This window comes from Myotis nattereri, assembly GCF_964212035.1.
Source record: "Myotis nattereri genome assembly, chromosome: 9".
NCBI lineage: Eukaryota > Metazoa > Chordata > Mammalia > Chiroptera > Vespertilionidae > Myotis > Myotis nattereri.
Window position 1 is genome coordinate 67,423,861 of NC_138084.1, and position 22,156 is coordinate 67,446,016.

Below are 22,156 nucleotides of genomic sequence, written 5' to 3' on the forward strand. Positions count from 1 at the left end.
TATCCTCTCATGAGGATTAACAAAAAAAAATTCAAACACTCCCAGCGATTGAGAAATCCTATTTCCTCATCTGCTATTTTTTGTTTGAAGTTTTACTGAGGTTATATGTAGATACATTGGAAGGATGCTGTTTCAGTAATTTTCTTCTAGGTAATAAAATTATTTTGATTGTTTCATGAAGGAAATAATATATGAATTATGCGTAGTCTTAAAATATTTTTAAAATTACAACATGAATCATCTGTGCTTTTAGTGTTTAAAACTAGGCAGTTGAAATGGATGGCTATAAAAATAACTCTAAACAAAGATTCCACAAATAACTGTTGGAATTGCACAATAAACATTGCTTAGTGTTTCTTTTTTTAAAAAGGCAAGAAAATAACTCTTTTTCATGAACAGTGTATTCAATCAGTTGAAATGTAAATTTGAAGAGTTACAATCAGGAAATTCCCATTGAATGTTCAATACAAACTTCACATATATATGCCGTATGTATACATTTTAAAATTATTACTGTTGATGAGGAGAAAAGTATATAAACTTATATTTCAGTCTCAGAGAAAGAGAAGCCAAGTAATGTGGAACAGAGGAAACACAGAAAGCAATATCAGGAGAAAGCCACTTACGAATTGAACAAGCAAGGCCAAACATGGTAAACTAGTGACCTAATGTAAAAATGTATCTATTTCAATCACACATTTCAAAGGTAATAGACCAGATCTATCAATAACAAGCCAAGTGGGTTCAGGAGTTATAGCTTCTATTATTAAACTTCCCAGCAGTTAAACACACACACACACACACACACACACACACACACACACACACTAAAACAACAACAAATTTTTGCAGTGGAATTCTTGGGTGATTCTTTTGGCTAATATTAACAAATTCCAAACATCTCTGATCTTCCCTCAAATTTACTAAGCAAAAATTAATGACTTAAATGCCAATTCCACCCTTGTTTTGTAATTACAAGTTTCCCACTAACATTAGCAAGAATGTCTTCTTGGAACATTGGTTTCCCCACATATATACCAAGCAAGTTGTTTCTTCATCGACTGAAGAGGTTCAAACTGCCAATTGGCTCTAAAAGTTCATTAAATGGTCAGTTATGTGTGAACCATAGTTGTAGAAATTTTAAGGTGACACATGCATTAGACTAGTTTCCAATCACGTCTAACAATCAATAAATTTGGAATTCCATGAATTCAGTTATGCATTTCACAACGTTAATCATTGCAGTATTGATGTTAATACCATTTAAAAGTACTGAGCAGCATTTTAAGATTCTATGACATGCTTTGCCATGCCTTATCTTATTAGGACTTTATGACAAATCCTGGAATTCACCCAGGTAAATCATCTGGCTTCGAATCCAGAGCTTTTCCTACAGCTAATAAATGAGGGTTATGAGAAGGCAAAGAGAACAGTGGACTCTCAGTTACTAATGAACAGATTTTCTAGTTTATAGTGAACTGTTCTTCCCCAGCCTGACTTTTGGAAGGTCAGACCCACAAAGTGGACATACAAATTCCCCTGCTATATTTTTCTCATCTAGGATAAAAACATGAACAGATCATCTTCTCAGAAGTATATAGAGTTTAATATTTAAAAGAAGTTGCTGTTCATTGAAATATTGATTTCTGCTGATCTCTCATTTACTTTTACATATTTATGGGGATTCTGTTGACCATTTCTATTTTGTAAGTAGTGGAGTAATTTTCTAAATTTAGATTTTAAGTTGAAGGCCATGTCATTGCTAGAATATGGCTCATTGTACTTTTCTCTTCCTAGTTGCTATTATTTTCATTTAATTATTCTCTGGAAACTGGATTGTAGAGTGTTAGGTTGGCACCGACAGGAGACAGGCCAAGAAACACGGTGAGAATTTAAGAAATGTTATTGCATTCTCTCACAGTGGGCTGAGACTAGTGTGTTGGTGTCAGCCCCGAGGGGGTGTGTTGGTATCATTCCTGAGGGGGTGGTTAGGTTCTCTTGTATAGAGTAAAAGTATGCAAGGTAGGGTCAGGATGTGGGTTGCACCTGTTGGTCAAACAGAGGGGTGGGCATGAGTCAGTCAAGGGGGTCAAGGGAGGACAGGGGGATTCATCTTATCTTGCTGCTGCAGGTGCAGGCCATCAACCCCAAGCTATAGGAAAAGGCTTACCCTATATAATAAAGAGGTAATATGCAAATTGACCTTCACACCCTCACATCACAAGATGGCCACCCCCACATTGTCACAAGATGGCCAGCAGGGGAGGGCAGTTGGGGGCCATCATGCAGGCAGGGGAGTGGTTAGCAGGTGATCAGGCTGGCAGGCAGAAGCAGTTGGGGGCATTAGACAGGCAGGCAGACAAGTGGTTAGGAGCCAGCAGTCTCAGATTGTGAGAGGAATGCCCGACTGCTGGTTTAGGCTTGATCCCACACAGATCGGGCCTAAACCGGCAGTTGGACATCCCCCAAGGGGTCTCAGATTAGAGAGGGTGCAGGCTGGGCTGAGGGACACCCCACCCGCCCATGCATGAATTTCATGCACTGGGCCTCTAGTAAGAACATATATTTCAGAAAATATGTCCAATCAGGAGAGATTAAGAGTAGGTCACCCTAACCTAGAGAATATATAATTTTCCAATAAAGTAAGGCAATAAGTGCTTGCTTATACTTCTGAAGTATTTCTGGTTTTGTTTTTCCATTCTTTATATTATGCATATACAAAAAGTCTGAAGAGTTTGCTTGTTTTCCCTTAGCCCTACTGTCTTTTTTCATGCCCTTTTCCCAATCAAATAAACAGGATACACAGCTCATAGCACTTACAGCAATAGTTGGTGTCATTTCATTTTGCATTTTCCATTATTCCCACACTCAAAGCTATACTCTGTATTTGTTTCACCTGTATATGAGCCATTCAGTGCCTGTATCTACAGGCATTTGCTTAGATAAGATGTGGAAGTTATGGAAGGCATTCGCATTTTAATAATTGGAGGAAATAACATTCTAAGTAGTTCTGAGCAAATTGCACATAAATCTATACTAGGATTGCATTAAATTATAGCTTTTATTTTTATAAAAGCTTATATCACTTTAAAACGCAACAGAGAGCTTCTAAATAATCATTTTTTCTGAAGTCTTGCAGGTAATTAACTTATAAAAATTATTATTTTTTAATATGTTTTTATTGATTTCAGAGAGGAAGGAAGAAGGAAAGAGAGAAACGTCAATGATGAGAGAGAATCATTGATTGGCTGCCTCCTGCGCGCACACTACTGGGCATCAAACCTGAAGCCCAAGGAATGTGCTCTGACCAGGAATCAACCTCCTGGTTCATAGATCAACACTCAACCACTTGGCAACACTGGCTGGGCAGTAATTAACTTTTTTATGTTAAGGAAAGATATTTCATGATTGTTAGATGGACCTTGAAAATGAAGTTACCAAATCATAAGCACAATATTCATAATAAGGACAAAAGAGGCAAGCATGTTGACATAGACAAGCATGAAAGACCGGAGGAAGAAAAAAAGTGAAAAACAAAAGAATGTCTTTGAGAGCTAAGACTAGGCCAGAAGGTAAAACAAAATAAGAGGTCTTAGCTTCTCTATTCTCTGTTCATGGGAATGTGAATCTGAAATTAAAAGAGGATAATTTCAAGAAAAAGGTGAGTAGCCAATCCTCCATACCATCTATACTGGCTGAATGGCATCTGGAGTTTTATGTTTCTTTCTAGGACTAGGTTCAATATTTTAAGAGGATTCAAAGGATAAAATACACCAAAGCAATAGTGTATTCATTTGTCATCCATGTATTCATTAATTCTTCTATAAATACTTCCTGAGCACCTACTTTATACTGTAACCCATAGTATATGTTAGAAGATAGATTCATTCATTCATTCATTCATTCACTCACTCACTCACTCACTCATGCATGTCTATCATGTTCCAGGAATTGAACAAGTCAGTTAAGGTCCCTGCAATCACAGAACACCTGGATATGTTAAAGAAAACTTAAAATACAGTATAAAAATCACTATAAGACATAGTAAAGCCTTTATAAAGCACAGAGGACAGAGGACAGGCTATGTCTGGAAGAGGAAAGGGTTTAACTTGGGCCTTGAAGAACGAGTAAATCAGTGTATGGAGAAAGGGAGGAAGGGTACCACCGCCAGCAAAGAACGGCAAAGTCACTGAGGTGCAAACATACCATCAGGCTGCAGCAGGAATGAGGAGCAATTTGGTCATATGAGAAATTGTTAAAGAAACTAGATTTTTAACCTAGAGAATAAGTGGCTCATGGCTGGGGTATTATTATTGTCTTCAAATATCTGGAGGTATGTCACGTATAAAAGAGCAATTCCATTCCATAGGGCAAAACGAGAAACAACCCATAGAAGCCTGAGAGAAATAAATACATCTAGAGTCAATGTCAGAAAAACTTGCAATGAGAGTTGTTTCATATGGAATGAGAGGCCTTTTGTGGAAGTAAGATTAAATGACAGGAAATAGTCAAGCAGAGGCTGAACAAATCATAGGTCTACAGAGCCAACTCCCCCACTGGGCTGAGCACTGACCTTTAAATCGAGTCCAATTGTTCAGTCCAAATGTTCAGTATCATTGAGAGCTAAGATCAGGTCACAGTGTTCTGAGAGCACAGTAGAATCCTGGGGAGGAATGAGACCTTGATGAGTGAAGCCAATGCTTTTATTTTATAGATGAGAAAATGAAAGGCTTGGAATGAGAAATGGCTGAGGTCGCCAAGCAAATCAGTAGCTACATTTGGATTAATCACCCCTTCAACTCCCTGTGTGGTAATCATATTACACTGTTGCTCTGATGTAAATCTAAATATCTGGAATCCAAATTCTCATAAATAGACACACTTAATAACCAAAGCACACTCTGGAATGTTAAGGTAAAAATGCAGAACAAGAAGCTCAGTTATCAGAAAACTGGAGAAGGGAGTACATTTTCCCTCATTTTTCAAAAATAAAAGGGTTTCTGGAGATTTTTACTTCAACCCAGGAGAAATATATATCAGATCAATGAATATAAAAAAAAAAGTTGTGATCACAAAGAACCAATGCAGAACAATTCATGCCAAACTAACCTTTCTTTACCTTTTAACACAGTAAGAAAATGTATCTGTGTATGCCATCATCCATTTCTTTATCTTCTCAACAAGTATATATTTGAGTATCTGCGATGACTCTCACACTGAACTAAGTACATCAGGAAGATAAAAAGGAGCTCAGAATAATACAATGCGCTGTGACCAAGACAGAGGATGTTGGGGTTGTAAAGGATGAGTGAAGAGGTGAGGACTTTCAGGGGGGAGAAAGTAGCATGTAAAGAAGTGCATTTGGAAGTGGGGTGGGAGCGCGAAGATGGCCACAGCAGAGGATGAGCTGAAGCCCAAAAAGCTGAAGGTGGAGGTGCCACAAGCGCTGAGGAGAACCAAGATGGCGTAGGGTACGGACCTGTGCATGCTGTCTCTCACAACAGCATCGAAACTACCAACTATAAGACAAACAGCTGTCATTCAGAACCATGGGAAGGCTGGCCCAGTGGAAGCTCTACAACTGGAAGGAAAGAAAGAAGAGCATTGAGACTGAGTAGGATATGCAGAGGCTCCAAGAACAGAGGTACGGAGTTGTGCGCCAGGCAGGCTGCAACTGGATGCGCGGTTTTTTTCAATCGGAAGGGGTTACAGACTCTTGAATCCACTGAGCTTGTTTGGGACGGGACTCTGAGGTCCCAGACCCCTACGGGGAGAGGCGGGACAGCCTTGCAGCAGGTCGGAGAGCGAGGGTGGCTTGCTCGCGAAGCTGCTCGCGGGCACTCAGGGATGTGGAGACGCGCAGGGAGTCGTGGAGAGGCGAGAAGTCGCGAAGATGCCATTGCCCTTTGCTCTATTCTGATGACTCCTGGAGGCCCCGCCCTACACAATCTACATCCCCGCCCTAACTGTGCCAGTGGCACAAAGAGAACCTCCTGTGCTTTTGCAGCCCAAACCAAAAAACGGCAGACTTCAACTCCTCGCATACATAAGGGACACACTCAAGAAGCAGAATTAGGTTTGGAGGAAGCCGGAGCCAGACCCAGCTGGGCCGGTGACGTGGAACCACTGTACCAGCAAATGCACAGGCAGATCTAGTCTCACATGGGACGCTGGGAGACGGCAGACAAGCAGTCTGTGCGCTTAGTAGAAAACGAAATCCAGGCAAGCATACCAGATATTCAGCCACCAAGAACGCCTGGAGATTTTGTCCAGCAAGGAGCCGCCCAACAAAAGACAGAATGCCAAACTTCGTGTTGCTGAGACGGCCCCCATGAGGCTGAGCCAGCCTCCGTGAGGCTGAGCCGGCCCCTGTGAGGCTGAGACAACCCCCATGAGGCTGAGACAGCCCCAGTGGGGCTGAAATGGCCCCTGTGAGGTTGGGACGGCCCCGGTGAAGTTGAAACGGCCCCTGTGAGGTTGGTACGGCCCCTGTGAGGCTGGGATGGCCCCGGTGAGGTTGAAACAGCCCCAGTGAGGTTGAGACGGCCCCAGTGAGGTTGAGACGGCCCCTGTGAGGTTGGGATAGCCCATGTCAGGCTGAAACGGCCCTGTGAGGTCAAAACGGCTCCAGTGAGGTTGAAACGGCCCCGGTGAGGTCGAAACGGCCCCGGTGAGGTTGAGACAGCCCCAGTGAGGTTGAGATGGCCCTGGTGAGGTTGGGACAGCCTCTGTGAGGCTGGGACGGCCCCTATGAGGCTGCGACGGCCCCTGTGAAGCTGAGACAGCCCCTGCGAGGTTGTGACGGCCTCTGGGAAGCCGAGAAAAATACCATATGATCTCACTCATTTGTGGATAATAAAGACCATTATAAACTGATGAACAAAAATAGATACAAAGGCAGAGCTGCATTGAACAGACTGTCAAACTACAGTGGGAAGCCTGGGGAGGGTTGGGGGGGTAAGAGATCAACCGAAGGACTTGTATGCATGCATATAAGAATAACCAATGGACATGGGACACTGGGGGGTAGGGGAGGATGGAGGGATATCAAGGGGGGGGGGAGGGAGACATGTGTAATACTCTTTGTAATACTTTAAGAAATAAAACAAAATTTAAAAAAAAGAAGTGCATTCGGTAAACTGCAGGTAGTATAGTGCTGTGCTGTTATCATACTGTATCTGTATTTCAGCAGTTGATACAATCTACATAATAATCTTCATACATAATGTAAATACATTAAGTAGGATAAATTACTGACTGGCTAAAAGGCCCCTCCCTAAAAGTAATAAGCAACAATTTGATATACTAGTAGATGGGGGAGAGGGTCATTTGGCTTTGTCTATTTTTACTTATAAGATTAAAATAAAGCAAATGTATAATTTGAGGACAAAATAGCTTAACAATGGCTAATATAAAGATTTTTTGATATACTAGTAAAGTTTTCCTTAACTACAAATTCTATGAGGCAAAGTAAAACAAGGCTACTCATTAAAGACATTGTAGGAGATACAAGCATGAAGATTTCTTTTTACTTTGAGAATCTATAGTTGTATAGATGATAGTTTTACAAAATGAGAGGCTCAAGTGACCAGAAAAAGTACTGGACTAGAAAGTGAATTTCTGAATTCAGGTTTAGATATGTTATTATTCATTTAATCTTGGGCAAATCTTTGGGATCCAGTTTCTCTGACTCCAAAGAGAGAGGTTTGGACTAGATACTTAAATTCTTAGTTTAAAAAATACAATTTGGCCTTCAAGAATTTGATGCTTATCCTTATATCTCAAGTTCCTAAGCCACTGTAGGGTCTCAGTACGTATTTCCTGAATGAACGAAGCAGTGTTACTTCTAATGCTCGACTGTATCCTATGACTACCATGGGAACGAGGGTGGAACAGTTTAGGGAAAAGGGTCTGCTGACTGGGTCCACGTGAAAATTCCTATTTGAAAGTTGGTTCTCCTCCTTCTTTTCCTTTCTTTCTTCTTTCCTTTCTTCCTTCCTTCCTTCCTTCCTTCCTTCCTTCCTTCCTTCCTTCCTTCTTTCTTCTTTCTTTCTTTCTTTCTTTCTTTCTTTCTTTCTTTCTTTCTTTCGTTTTGTTAATCCTCACCTGAGGATATTTTTCTCATTGATTTTTAGAGAGAGTGGAACGGAGAGGGAGAGACATACAGAAACATCAATGTGAGAGAGACACATTGGTTGGTTGCCTCCTGCACGCACCCCAACCAGGGCCAGGGAACCTGCAACCAAGGTACATGCCCTTGACCAGAATCAAACCCAGAACCCTTCAGTCTGCAAGCCAACGTTCTATCCACTGAGCCAAACTGGCTAGGGCAAGGTTGGTCCTTTTTCCTTTACTGAGAGGATGTGTATAATCAGCAAAGGAGAAAATATGCTTCCTTATATAACCTTCATTTACTTTTTTTAAATTATGAAAATAATACTCATTGTATTACAGAAATAGGGAATGAAGTAAAAATCAAAAGTGCTGGGTAATTCTATCAGCAAGAAGCTACCATGTTTCCTATTTTGGGATAGAGCCTTTCAGTCTTTTTCCTATACTTTTTTTCGAATAATATTTTTTTATTTTTCAATTAGAGTTGAGATTCCTATACATTTACATATACACTGGAGTAACCAATTGTACATTCTACTTTAAAACCTGTCCCTTCCCCCTTTGATCATATAGCATGAGTTTTTAAAGGCAGGGCACTCCATTGCATGAATATACATACTATAGCTTATACAGCCAATTTCCTATGCTTAAGCATTTTGGTTATTTCCTTTTTGCCCATCTATGAACTATATTATGTTAAAATCTTTTGAAAATTTCTAATTTATTATTTAGGATAATTCGTTAGGCATTGAATTGCTAAGAGAGAGGATATAAACATAATTAAGGCTTTTAAATATATCTTGGTAAATGCCTCCCAGAGAAGTGTCTGCCAATTTATATTCCCTTCAGAAAAATAGAAGAATTCCTGTTTCCTTGCAATCTTATTGACAATGGGTATTACCAATTTAAAAAATTCTGCCTATTTGGGAGGCAAAAAGGTCATATTTATTTTAATATGCAGTTCTTGCTTTCATTTTTTTAAATAACTTCAATTGTGGATCAACATTAAAAATAGGGCTGTGGAATGTTAGCCACTCAGTGGAAAAAATACACAAAAGACAGACATCTTACACAAGCAAAATAGTTTAACAGATAAGTCTCTGTTAGTCTTCATTTATTCATCTATTTTAGGTATTAAGTGCTTTCCCTATGGGACTGAACGCTGGAGAAATAAAAGGCAAAAATACTTAAGGAGATGACAGTTTTTAAAAAGTATGTAAATTACACACTGTGATACAGTGTTATCAACACTCTAGTAAAAGTATATGCAAAATTGGTAATGCTCAAAGATGAGCAGGAAAGAATGTTTCTTAAAATTAATCAGATACAGAGTAAGGAGGCCAACCCTTATGTCTATGGTAGGCAGCAGAGATACAGGGTATTTCAGAAGCAAAGAAAGGTGCTACGGTTTTGGATATAAAGGAGAAGTACCAATAAATACAACCTTAAATCATGATGTTAAAGACCAAGCTTACAACCAATTCATACATTAAAGTTAAAAAAAGAATCATATTTCCCTTATTCAGCTGGAGGACTGTCAACATTTTTGCAATTATTGTGTAACACAGACAGTCAATGTAACAATCTTATGACCAAATTTAAAACAAATTACCAGTTAAGGGAAAAAAAGACTCATTTGTAAATAAAGATGCAAATAGTTTAAACAAATGAAGCATCCATCCTTCAGGAAGCTTTTTTAAAGCTCTTCTGCATGGTTAATCGTGTGGTTTGCCTTTTTCAATAAATAAGGCAGCATCATTAGACATAACATCAGCATGAAGAGCTCATGACTTATTCATCTCTGACATAACTTTAGAGTCTCATAGGAGTTTCCAACTGATCCAAAAAGTCTTCCTTCTGATCATGAGATTTGGTGGCTTCACGTACTTACTTTTCTTTCCATAAGAATTAACAAGTTTACTGGCAGATGTAAGAGCTAACATTACAATGACTCCATTCTTCTCATTAGTAAATATCATTTATTCTTTGCCATTCAGAAGACATTTGGAACCCACTGCATTCAAAGAATATCAGTTGGTTTTTCTTAGCATTTTACAAACACTTCGAAGTATCGTATCAATATGCACATCAGTCTTATCTCCCCTTCATAGAAGAAAAGGCAGCTATAGTAATCTCATAGCCAATAAGCACCAACAAGAACTCGGAATAGAGATCTTTACACTCCAAGCCCAGAGCTTTCTCTACACTGTGCCTTCCGTACTGGGCAGTCCATCTCCAGTTTCTTCCTCTGCTGTTGTGTAATTCATGTTCCTAAAACACCAAAGTGCCCTCCTCCTTCATCAAGTCTTACCAGCTCTGAGAGGCCACCTTGACCATTGCAGTCCTCAGGATATGTTGCGCATGTTATTCAACTGGCACTAACTCAGAAAATGCTTAGTGGAATTTGTCATCAATCATGAAATAAATTTGTGTCTATTTAAAAGACACAGGCAGACTTTCTTCAAATCTCTTGAACAAGCAGCATCTCGCTCGATGGCCCCAGGCTAGCCTTAGTTCACAGCTTGACCTCACCTGGATACTTCCAAGCCCAGTAGAAGTAGCAGCCATCTACAGATTGCTTTGTAGCTCATGCTGGGTGGCCCCAGACAGAACACAGGCAGTGGCAGAACTTAGGATTGCACTTCCTGGGAGGCCTCAGATACAGCACACCCAGTGGACAGCTTCAGACCATGTGCAAGCATCACCCCACCTCCTCCACAAGTGACACACTCAAGAGGAAGAATCAGTGGGTAACAGAGCCCTGTAAATGTAAGTCCCGCTCTATGGGGTGGGCCTCTGCACAGCCAGCCCTCCACCCTAGTCGGAGGTCAGTGGTCAGCGGTTGCAGCCAGTCTTGAGGCTAATCGGCCTGGGGGTAAATCCCTCCCATTTAGGTGCCAACAGCAATCAAGGCTCAATGAAAACAGGAGAGTGCATGCAGCCCTCACAAGGTCATACCTGGAGTGCCCAGCTGTGGTTATCAGGGAGGCTTTGCCACTGGACCCCACAGAGCACCTACGACATTAGGCCACTCTACAAAGCCCAGCAACTGTAACTAATACATAGAAACAAACACAGAGAGACAGCCAAAATGAGAAGACAAAGAAACATGTCCCAAATGAAAGAACAGATCAAAACTCCAGAAAAAGTATTAAACAAAATGAAGACAAGAAAACTACCAGATGCAAAGTTCAAAACACTGGTTATAAGGATGCTCAGTGATCTCAGTGAGAATTTTAGCAGAGAGATAGGAAACATCAAAACAAAACTAGAAAACCTGAAAAAGAACTAGTCAGAAGTGAAGAATATATGAACTGAAGAATAGATTATTGGAAATCAACAGTGGAGTAGATGAAGCAGATAATCAAATCAGAGATTTGGAAGATAAGGAAGCAAAAAACATCCAATTACAACAGCAAAAGAAAAAAAAGAATCCAGAAAAATGAAGATAAGTGTAAGGAGCCTCTGGGACAACTTCAAGCATGCCATCATTCACATCATGGGGGTGCCAGTGGAGAAGAGAGAAAGAAATTAAAAACCTATTTGAAAAAATAATGACAGAAAACTTCCCTAAACTGGTGCAGGAAATAGACATACAAGTCCAGGAAGCACAGAGAGTCCCAAACAAGATGAACCCAAAGAGGTCCAAACCAAGACTCACCATAATTAAAATGCCAAAAGTTAATGACAAAGAGAGAATCTTAAAGCAGCAAGAGAAAAGCAGTTAGTTACCTACAAGAGAGCTCCCATAGACTGTCAGCTGATTTTCAACAGAAACTGTGCAGGCCAGAGGGAGTGGCAAGAAATATTCAAAGTGATGAAAAGGAAGGACCTGCAACCAAGATTACTCTACCCAGCAAAACTATTATTTAGAATTGAAGGACTTATAAAGAACTTCCCAGACAAGAAAAAGCTAAAGGAGTTCACCAACACCAAACCAATATTACAAGAAATGTTAAAGGGTCGTCTTTAAGAAGAAGATTAAAAAAATGAACAATAACGTAGCAATAAATACTATCAACAATTGAAACAAAATAAACAAGCAGAACAAAAAATATTACAGGAATAAACTGTTTTTGCATACTCATAACTGTAAATGTACTTTTGCCCACCCCTATATGTCTCTGTATTGGGATTGTACCTAGAAATGTATTTACTTTGGGACACTCTTTGGAACCCTGTCATTTCATGAAGATCACTTATTGTTACAGAAGTACAAGAACATGGTCAATCTATTCTTGAGTGTGTTGTTGATGTCATTCTTATGTCCTCCCCTATTACATTTATATTACATAGTTGTAATTATTACAAATTTAAAAAATAAAATAAGAAAATAAAGACAACACTGTGCCAGGTTCCTAATATATGAGACTACTCTGGTACTACTCAAACTTAAGTTCTATTCAGTCCCACAAACATTTATGACAACCTACTATGAGTCAGACACTATGCTAAGAGCTGAAGACATGGTTTTTTCCTTCACCAAACTTAGTCTAATGGGAATGTAGATACAGAATGAGGCACAAGTATGTTTATACTTCTTCACATGGAAAACAACATATTAATGAATAATAATATAAGGATAAACTCCTGTCTTTTGTATTCACACTGTAAACTTCTGCCCCTCCCTGTATATACATTTTTGATGTACATATGTGCGTGTTTTTCTTCATTTGTTGATTAATTCAGTAAGCAAACTCTAATTTACTGGCCATGTGGGCACAAAAAAGTAAATGAAACATGCTCCCTGTCTTTCAAGTACCTTGAAGTTTAGGAGAGATGACAGACTTGTACAAGTTTTCATTCATTCAGTAAACATGTTAAATCCTTATAATGTGGTAGAGAACACATGACTAACATGATCCCTGCTCACAGAGCTGCTTCCGCTTTAAGGATTATATCTCAATGGTTGATACTAGAAACTAGAGTATTTTTATCCTATGTACCAAGTGAAGACTCCATCCATAGACTTCATTCATTCATTCATTCTTATAACTATTCCAAATCTCTCTTGGCAGTTCTTTCATATTATCTTTTTTAGGCCAACTCTAGATAGTAAACCTAAAACAGAATTACTAATTCTAATTCTTTATAGTTCTAGAATAAAAATTTAGAATAACAATATTCATCTCATCTTATTCCATACTAAAATACCAGGGGGGTTTGTTTTGGCTTTTATAGAGTAAAATATATTTCTAAAGAGATTTCGAATTTTCTCCCTCTATTACTTTGTCCACATGTTTGATAGGCCAAGGTGCAAATTTGGAAGCAGTGGTTTTCAAAATGTGTCAGAGAGCTAGGGGTTCCTCTGAGGATTCTCAGAAGTGACAGTAGCAGTGAGGGTGGTGAGTAGGGAGGAATTAGAGCGTCCTACTCTAACCAGGGCGTGTCAGTTATCTTTCTGTGTTAAATATTGCACTTCTAAGTAAAACTCCTTTTGGAAAAGAGTCCTGCTACTTAAAAATATTAACAACTGGTTTAAAAGAATCAAACAATGTAATAAAACATTATAATAATTTGGCTTTATCATTTTTAAAATATTTGTCTTTTTAAAACAATAGAAATCTTTGTATGAGGTCAAATTGACCCACTTTTAAAGACAGTTATAGCAGCTAATGTTATTGAGCAATTATTATTTCGCGCAAGTGCACTCTAAATTGATCACCTCATTTATATTTAATATCCTTTTAAAGAACCATTGCATTATACTTCTCCATAGTAATAGAGTGAATAAAACAAATCAGTTTATATAATTGACATTGGAGACTAATTTCCTAAGAGATCTGCAATTCTAAATGTATCTGATTTAGTGAACCACTCTTTTGCCATTTGTTTGATTTTACTATGTAAGAACACTTAGCACAAATCCATCCTACGAAGCCCAACTGTTTTTCCAGACTGCAGTGTAGCTATTACTTACTGCATACATTATTTCATGTTGTCCTCAATCTTACGATGTAAGACAATTATTCTCATGTTATAGATAAGGAAACTAAAGAACTATCATGTAGAAGTAGGGACCCTAAAATGACTAAGGGAACAGAAAAACCATGTGCAGGCAAACTTTTGAGGTGAAGTGGGGGAAAAAAGAAGGGCGCCTTCATTCCAAAAAGCTCCATTTCACCTCAAACTTCTCAAATTGCTGTAAGCAAGACAGGAAAGGTGTCCGTCTTCTACACTCATCTTTCTTCTCCACTTCAGTGACCAGAAAAGGTAGATCACCCAACATTTCTGGATGCTAATAGGCTATCTCTACTAAATGCTCTTAATTGTGGGGTGTAAAGACTATTGAAAAGAGCAGTGGGAACGAAGAAGGAGAGTTGTAATTATCTCCATAGCCATTTTTAAATTACTGTAAACTTTTTAAATGTTTTCATGTTTGTTAATGGAAGAAACTTCCTGCAAGGGAAAAAGTGTAAAAAGATGTTTGCAAAGGCCCCAGTTCCCTAGCTATGTAATTACATTTTTCCTTTTTTTCTTTTTCAGTCATTTAGTCATACACTATAAACTAACTTAAGTACCAGGTACTGTGATAGGCACTTAGGTACCAAAGATATGAGTTAGGATTTCTAATATTGAAGGAACAAAAGACATTTAAATAGATATAGCACAAAATATTAAGTGCTGTAAGGTTCTACACCAAAGCTTATATTTTACTCATTTTTGTAGCACAATTCTTATTGTAACTGACAGTTCAAAGTTGACAGCCCAATACATTTCCTAAATAAGTGTTTTCATGTCCAAGATTTCTTCTGACAGGCTTTAAATGTTCTTATGTGCATATCTCTGTATCAGATCTTAATATAATTGTAGTGTTACACTTGAGTTTCCCTGGACTTCATATGCAAATGTATATTAATATCAACCACCAGTTCTAGAGACTAGTATACTAAAGTCAACCACCAGCCTTATTTTATGCTTGCCTAGCAATAGGAAAATACAATAGAAAACTTGTCACTTGACAAACAAGTGTATTCATTAATTGGGATTAAATATAGGTGCTGTTTCGCTATAAATCCATTCACTGCTCTTGCTTCTAGAAGCAAGCCTGCCCTCTAGTGCTAAAACTGTCTAATGGAACCAGAATAGCAATTTCCAACTACTAAAAAAAAGACCTAGCACTTCAGATATATTTTTGCCACCTCTTTAATTTAATTTACTTAAAAAATTATCTTTATTGTTGAAAGTATTTGAAATGTCTCCTTCCCCCCCCCCCCACTGGCTCTTTCCAACCAGCACCCATCCCCCTGCGCAAGGCCTTCATCACAATATTGTCTATGGGTTATGCATATATGCATATCATATATTCTTAATGTATGATCTCAAAACAAAATGGCATTCCACCTTTAAATTTGCCATATGCTTATATTATCAATCTTGTTTTTTAAAAGCAATCATAACATTATAGAAAATAATTTTTTTGTAGAGAATGTTAAATTGCATTTGTTCTTGAGAAACCACATTAGTCCTAAATTATACTAATAATATATCTTCAATTTAGTTCTATTTCCTGACTTAAAATAGGGCTATACACCGATGACTTACACACACACACACACACACACACACACACCCATCTCCCCTGAACTCCAGACTCAAATATATACAACTGCATACTCTACATTTCCTCTGGGACATCTAATAGGCCTATTTACCATACCTGTCCAAAACTAAGTTCTCAATCTTCACCCCACAAACCTGCTCCATTGAGTCTCCCCCATCTTAATCAATGCCACCTCTTTCTTGGCGTTCAAATCAAAAAATCTTGGAATCATTCTTGATCCTTCTTTCTCATGCCCCACATCCAATCCATCAGCATATACCAGTGGTCGGCAAACCGCAGCTCGCGAGCCACATGCAGCTCTTTGGCCCGTTGAGTATGGCTCTTCCACAAAATACCACTGCGGGCACACACGTACAGTGCGATTGAAACTTCGTGGCCCATGCCCGGAAGTCGGTTTTTGGCCTGGGCGAGTCTATTTTGAAGAAGTGGCGTTAGAAGAAGTGGGGGTACGTTCGCTGAGGTCGACCCCTCAGATTGAGGACGTTTTTAGGAAAGGCCAGCTTAGGAGTACCTTAATTAAGTTAATAACAATGTACCTACCTATATAGTTTAAGTTTAAAAAATTTGGCTCTCAAAAGAAATTTCAATCGTTGTCCTGTTGATATTTGGCTCTGTTGACTGAGTTTGCTGACCACTGGCATATACTATTGGCTCTATCAAAATACACTGAGAATATTACTACCCATTTCCATTGCCCTCAGCCTCATTCAAACTATACCATTTCTCATCTGGACCACTGTGCTACTCTAATAATACTGTCCACGTCTAGCCCTGCTTTGCATGACGACGCCATCTTCATCAAGGCCACTGTGGACCTGACGGGGCTCTAGCACCTCCCCTGGGGTCCGGGCCAGGGCACCTGGCCCGCGCGTGGTGACAGCGACCGTGCTGGGCCTGAGCCTCACTGCAGTGGGCAGCCGCACTCACATCTACCCCCAGGAGAGAGCGCCTCCGGGGGGCCCTCAGCCCCGGGTCCTGCTGGGCCGGGCTCCTGGAGAGCCCTGCAGGCCGCCTGTGGGTGCTCGGGGCCCTGGCCAGGCGGCAGGAGCTCTGGGCGAGGCGGCAGAGGGCAGGCGGGCCGCGTGGGGAGTCGGCACAGTGCCCGTCCCACCCGTGGGTCCTGGAGACAAGGACAGTTTGGGGCCTGGCGCGGCTCTGCGGGGACCTGCTGTGCCAGCCCGGCCGGGCGGTGGCTCGTCCTGAGAGCATTCCGCCACTGCCGGTGGCATGTGCAGGCCACGGTCAGTCTCCCTGAGACGTGTCGCTGGCCCGTGAAGCTGGGAAGTCGTCATTAAATTGCTAACCTGTAAAAACAAACAAAAAAAAAACCTGACAGCTTCCCACCTCACTCAATGAAGAAAGTCTAAGCCTTTACAAAGGCGTACAATGCCCTATATAATTACCTACAATTAGGCACAATCATTATCCCTTATCTCTCTAACCTTACTTTCTACTTCTGGCAATATTCTTCTTGTCCATTATAGTCACAGTGACTGCCTCGCTGTTTCTTGAGAACACCAAGCACACTACTAACTTAGGGCCCTGCCATGTAAATAGTCCTTCTGCCTGAAAAGCCCTTCTCGCAGATACGCATATGGCTATTTGTTCACTTCATCAGATCTCTGCTCTGTCACTTTATCAGTGTTCACTCTACTTAAAACAGCAACACCACCCCCCAGACACTTTCTGACTTTTCTTAATAACCATGTTACCGCCCTGACTGGTTTGGCTCAGTGGATAGAGCGTGGACCTGCAGACTCAAGGGTCCCAGGTTCGATTCCGGTCAAGGGCATGTACCTTGGTTGCGGGCACATATCCAGTGGGGAGTGTGCAGGAGGCAGCTGATCAATGTTTCTCTCTATCCCTCTCCCTTCCTCTCTGTAAAAAATCAATAAAATGTATATTTTTTTAAAAATAACCATGTTACCATATGATAAACTATGTATTTTACTTATCAAAATGAAAATCCCATAGGGATTAGAAGTAATTATCTATTCTGTGCTCTATATGCTCAAACCTATAACACTTCCTGACATATAATACATGCTTGAGATTTATTGAAATATTTAGTCCAAGAGGAATAAGTCTGATTATAAAAATAAGTGGTAGGATAAAACAGGAAATGCAAGACATTTCAGTTTATATAAAAAGTTTTGTTGAAAAAAAGGGAATTTTAGCTATTGTTTTTATTCAAATATCGAGGTGTATTCATTTAACATTTACAAGGTGTTGTAGATACAGTTCTGTCTGAACTTCCTAACAAGTCTGGTAGGTATCACTATTTGACAGATGATGAAACTGAAAATGACAGTAGTCAAGTGACATATCTGAAAGTCACATAGCAAGGATGCTGCAAAAAATAAACCAACTCAGGTTTCTTTGATATTACTCCTATAAACTCTCAATATTCAAAGTAGTTTCATGGAATGATATAAATCCAAAATAGGTAAGAGTTCTACATCTGTAGATAAAAAATATTATCTATGAATTTGCTATAAGCCATTTCCTTTGTATGATAGGAAAATGCAGGTAAAGTACTAAACAAATAAACGTCATTTAATTCAATATTCACAAAATTTAATTTTCTAAGTTTAGTAAGTTAAAATACTGTATCTCAAATTGTTCAAGTAGGTATTAATCTTCCTTCTTTCATGGTTCAAATGCAATTGGTAACAATAATATAAAAGCAAATTTTCTTCTCACCTTAAAAAATGTAGCCACAATCTACTTTCTACATGGAAAAGTAAGTTATGGGTAATAATCAGTAATAGTCAATGTATACACACACACACGAGTTATGGGTAAATCTGGCTTGGCTTATTTTTGTTAGCTTTTAAAAATAATTATAAGATGGTTATTGAATATTTCATATTGTCCACTTTAACTTTTATTTTTTAAATATATTTTTATTCATTTCAGAGAGGGAGAAGGAGAGATAGAAACATCAATGATGAGAATAATTGATCAGCTGCTTCCTACACGCCTTCAACTGGGGTCCAAGCCCGCAAGCCAGGCAGGTGCCCTGCGAACTGAACTGTGACCTCCTGGTTCACAGGTCGATGCACAACCAGAGCCACACCGGCTGGACTCCAGTTTATCTTAATACTTAGAACAATCCATGAAGTATATAGAACAATTTTTATATTTTAAAGCTGTGAAAGCCAAAATGCAGGATAAACTTCTTTAAAATGAAAGAAGTTTTTTTTTTTTTTTGGGGGGGGGGGGGACTAAAAAATAAAAATATTTTATTATAATTCAACCATTTATGGACCATATTTCCATAAAATACAGCAAAACTGCAATAATATCAGCATCGTAAAACAAGATTCTATATTCATATTAAAATCTAACGTTTTTATTATAAAAGGTTCTAATAAATTGTAAAAAAATTACACACAAGTCTAAAAAATGGGGAGTGTGCCGTCTCGGAGCAGTCTGTACCTTCCCCCACCACCACGCCCCCCCCACCCCCCGACCCCCCACCCCCGGCCGGGGAAGGAAAGCCTACTCTTCCACAAATTTCGTGCATCAGGCCTCTAGTGCTACATAATTTGTATGCTTTAAGAACTCTAGTTATCTTTAAATTCTTTCTTCCTCCCCTCATCATGACAAATTTGTTAAAGATAAATTTTTGGTTTACTAGATGAAAAGGCATTTGTGCTTAAGAGAAATAATCCTCTGAGTCAATCTAACATCCCACGGAAGGCCCTCAAATTTCAGTTTAAGAAACAATAGTCCAGAGTATTTCAGAGTAAAACCCAAATCGATAAACTCTATCTGTACATTATACACAAAAATACTGCTACTGTCAAAAATGTTTTATCAAGAATTTTACTGACAGCATTTAAAAAAACAAGAAATCATTAGACAATGAAAGACAAACATTGTAACACAGAGACAGGTCAGCACACAATACACCATTTTTTAATGTCCGATTCAGGACATTAACACTATGTTACCTGTATTCCTCGCAACAACTTCTCTATCCTCTCACAGTTGGGAATCAACACCTGGTTCTACTTTCTTCAAGTAGTATTATTACATTTAAATGCTATTCTATAAGAAGCAAGTCGTTTCCAATATAAGCACCATTGAGTATTTCATCCCATACACAGGAAATAATCCTGCAAATTTTACAGGAGGATTCCTGGGAAGGCACTTAAAGCTAACTAATTAAAGAACCACAATATTTAGACCTCTTTTTTATAATGCAGGTTCCTTAACACTGTCCTCATGTTTCCCAATAGATCAAATGCTGTTCAAATGTAAATTAAGAAAGTTAAGACAAGAGGGGACAGCCTACAGCCTGACTGATACATGAGGCAGAGTAAATTTGCCTCCAAAGTAAGTGAATATTAGGACTCTAAGGAGGTAAGAGAACTAGAAGGAGCAGAGAGTAAAGCAGGCATGGCCTGGGTAGGATTGGGCTCTTGACTTAAGGGAACCAAGTTTCATTTTAGTTTTCAGATTCAAAAAGTATTGAAGGTACCTTTGGGTAAGTCAGCAAAGTAAACAGTTTCATATATATGCATTTTTTTAAATGTCATCTATAACTTTTAAGTGTTTCTTTACTCAAAGAGTGAAGATGACAAAGACATTACCATTAGTTCGGGCTATAAAATGACAACTGGAGCCCTGACCGGTTTGGCTCAGTGGATAGAGCATCGGCCTACGGACTAAAGGGTCGCAGGTTTGATTCTAGTCAAGGGCATGTACCTTGGTTGCGGGCACATCCCCAGTAGGGAGTGTGCAGGAGGCAGCTGATCGATGTTTCTCTCTCATCGATGTTTCTAACTCTCTATCCCTCTCCCTTCCTCTCGAAAATATCAATAAAATACAGTTTTTTAAAAAAATGACAACTGGTATGATTTCACTTAAATTATATATTTTGGAACTCAGCAAAAATGGGCAATATCCTTTTAAGTTCAGCAATTGTGCCTTGGAGATAAGAGTCAAATTATAAAGACTCAAATGTCCAACAATCTAAATTATTTACTTATAATAAACCTGATATTAAAATATCACTTATGTTAAATCATAATACTGTTGGTATGTTCAGTTATAGTGCGTGATTCTAATACTTAAAAAATTGTTTTCCAGCCCTGCCGGTGTGGCTCAGTTGATTTGGTACATGGTACATCCCATGTACAAAAAGGTTGCCAGTTTGATTCCCGGCCAGGGCACATGCCCAAGTTGCAGCCTCAATCCTGGGTAGGGGGTGTGCAGGAGGCAGCTGATTGATGTTTCACTCTCACATCAGTGTTTCACTTTCTCTTTCCCTTTCTCTCTCTAAAAAAAAATTTTTTTTAAAAATCAATGTGTTTTTTTTCCCACTATTACATCAGTGTTTGACTAAGTAATTTCATTAAGAAGTAAAACAGCAGTTTCTCCCAGCTTATTAACAAAAACACAAACCAACCATAAAAACCTTTAAAATGCTATTATTTTCCCTTAAGTAATCAATACTAAAAAATCACTCATTAAATAAATTCACCACCAAAAATAAACCTTCAGCTTAAATCCCAATAGAAATGGCCTTATGAAAAAATACTGTTTACTTTCTCCACTCATACAAAGAAACTAGAAATGTTATTGAAATTGTGACTGAACTGTGAATGTGAACAATTTTCATATCACTGAGCTATTGGATGGTTTGAAATGGAATGTACCTCTGTTCTGCTACTAGTACAAAACAATGCCTTTTATGTGAATTAGAAAAGACTGTCCTTTTGTCAAGATACTTCATTGCCAAAAGTCAGAAAACTGATTATTAGCAAAACTGTGACTGTACTAATGTAAATGGCATCCTTGAGTTGTGTACAATTATGCTCTCTCCTAATTCCTTATTCTGTTATCTTCTTTTCCTATATATATCTTCATTAAATCTACAACATCAGAACTACGGTTCTCTTAAAGAGAAACAGAAAGGGCCCTCAATACAACTCCCAATAACACAAAATGACAGTTAAAGAGATCATACATATGCCATTAATAGCAACAATGATAAGACTTAAATATTCATCTTAATTCTCTCATAAGGCTATCTCATTTGTCTGATTCTAAGATCATTAATATATGAGCCTTGCTCTTTCAAATATAAATGGTCCTTTTAAACTGACAGAATACAGAAAACTTAAAGTTCACATGAAGAATAGACAGGCACTGCTGACACGCTTACTGACAATACTAGCTAATGGTTGGAAAACAAAGTAACTGGACATCACCTTTCCAATTCCAGACTTTTCAGATAAAGTGTGTGCATAGGGCCATGGCAGCTTTCACAGAAAACCAGAGCTGAAAGTTGGAGCACTTCCAACATCCAAAAACGTATTAGCTGCATCAGAAAATCATTATCCCAGAAGTCAAGGCCAAGAAATATTCTTCTTCATTGTGCAGAGATGAATACATTAAGCCATACCATCAGATTACATCGCCAAATATTAAGGTTATTTAAAATCTTTATAATTCCACAAATTCATG